The 2,002-nt window shown below is 39.5% G+C and overlaps 1 pseudogene; it reads left to right on the forward strand.

Moving 5' to 3' along the window:
* The first annotated feature begins 613 nt into the window (after window positions 1–613).
* Window positions 614–1,719, forward strand: LOC102817706 (annotated as a pseudogene).
* The last annotated feature ends 283 nt before the right edge of the window (window positions 1,720–2,002 follow it).

Genomic DNA, 2,002 nt, shown 5'->3' on the forward strand with positions numbered 1-2,002 from the left:
CAGCCTCTTAAACTATCTTTTCAAGAGATCAATGACCCAGAGAGCTCCTGTGGTGGTCTTAAATCTTAAGTTTTATAGACTTATAAAACAAGGACCTCTGGTAGCGTAGTGGTTAGGAATAGGGCTGTGAACCGCAAAGTCAGCGGTTGGAAACTACCAGCTGTTCCACGGGAGAAAGATGAGGCTTTCTGCTCCCATAAAGATTTACAGCCTCGGAAACCCTGTTCAGGGTCGCTATGGGTCAGAACTGACTCAACGGCACTTAACAACAACAAGACAAGCTTGGCTAAATATCTGACCTAAAATCTAATTATGTTGATTTTTAAATTAAAATGCAAATTTAATGCACAACATTGCCATTTTATTAATGTTAAGATTTGAGTTTTGCCTTAGAAAGAGTGAAATATTAATTTGTGATGAAAATAAATAAAGTCTTGTGAATTTGAAAACCATGAGCTTTCAGAATTCACTTAACCTTGCTTGCTGACAGTAATACCCTTTCTTCACTGTGTGAAAAAACAACCCTTACCTTTCTTAAAGACTCTATAATTATAAGGTTTTGGAGGTAGCTAAGGGTAGGGACCTGGACCCGGGGGCTGCGACAACAGCAGAAATGGAAGACAAGATGCCCAAGACTCTCTACAGAGATGTTAACTCTATACAGACTCGTTAAACTTTACAGAGATGTGACGGAAGCTCTAATTCTCCAGCTCTTTCTCTTTAGCCAAATTGGACCTTGTAAAAACTGCAAAATGATTATGGCTACAGCTAGAAATGATCCGTATTGTTTTGTGTAGTTTTGTGTGCATCGTCATGCAGCTGCATGGGTAAAGAAGTCAAAGTGAATTCAGCAACAACTCCTAGCAACCAAAAGAAAGACACAATCAATCGTTTCCATGCTTTTTTGGGTGAACTCAGTCTAGAAATTACAACTGAAGATATAAAAGCTGGTTTTGTGCCATTTGGAATAATATCGGATGACCAAGTTTTGGTTAAAGACACGGCAACAGGAAGATCTATGGGATATGGCTTTGTCTCCTTTTTCAACAAATGGGATGCTGAAAACACCATTTAACAGATGTGTGGCCTGTGGCTCGGTGGAAGACAAGTTAGAACTAACTGGGCAACCTGAAAGCATACAGCTCCTAAGAGTACTGTCATATGATGAAGTGGCCAATCAGTTTACTCCAAGCAACTGTACTGTATATTGTGGAGGTGTTACTTCTGGGCTAACAGAAAATTAATGCATCAGACTTTTTCACCATTTGGACAAATAATGGAATTTCCAGTCTTTCCAGATAAAGGATATCCGTTTGTTCAGTTCAACTCCCATGAAAGTGCAGCACATGCTATTGTTTCTGTTAATGGCACCACCATTGAATGGCATGTTGTAAAATGCGACTGGGGCAAAGAGACTCTTGATATGATAAATACCGTGCAGCAGCAGAATCAAATTGGATATCCACAAACTTATGGCCAGTGGGGCCAATGGTATGGAAATACTAAAAAAAAAATGGCCAATACATACCTAATGGTTGGCAGGTACCTGCATATGGAATGTATGGGCAGGCATGGAACCAGCAGGGATTTAATCAGAAGCAGTCTTCCACACCATGGATGGGTCCAAATTACGGAGTGCAGCCACCTCAAGGGCAGAATGGCAGCATGTTGCCTAACCAGGCAGCGGAGTATCAAGTGACAGGGTATGAAACCCAATGAAAAAGGATTCCAGAATCTAAAGCCAGTGGCTTGAGGCTACAGGGAGTGGAGTAAAGCCTTTGTTTACTTAAAGATTTATCAAATCAGTCAGAGCAAATGTCAAATAAAATGTATTTATTTAAAAGATTCGTTTTTTAATCATGAAATTACTTATCATCCACAATGTTTGAAAAAGTAACAAGATGCTAGATGTCTGCCAATTTTTGCCTTCATTACCTTTTTTGATAAAGTTTCTCAGATCCTTGTTTCAAATAAAAATGCAGGGATTGCTGCCACTTTTTAA

Source organism: Chrysochloris asiatica, unplaced genomic scaffold, assembly GCF_000296735.1.
Source record: "Chrysochloris asiatica unplaced genomic scaffold, ChrAsi1.0 scaffold00175, whole genome shotgun sequence".
Lineage (NCBI taxonomy): Eukaryota > Metazoa > Chordata > Mammalia > Afrosoricida > Chrysochloridae > Chrysochloris > Chrysochloris asiatica.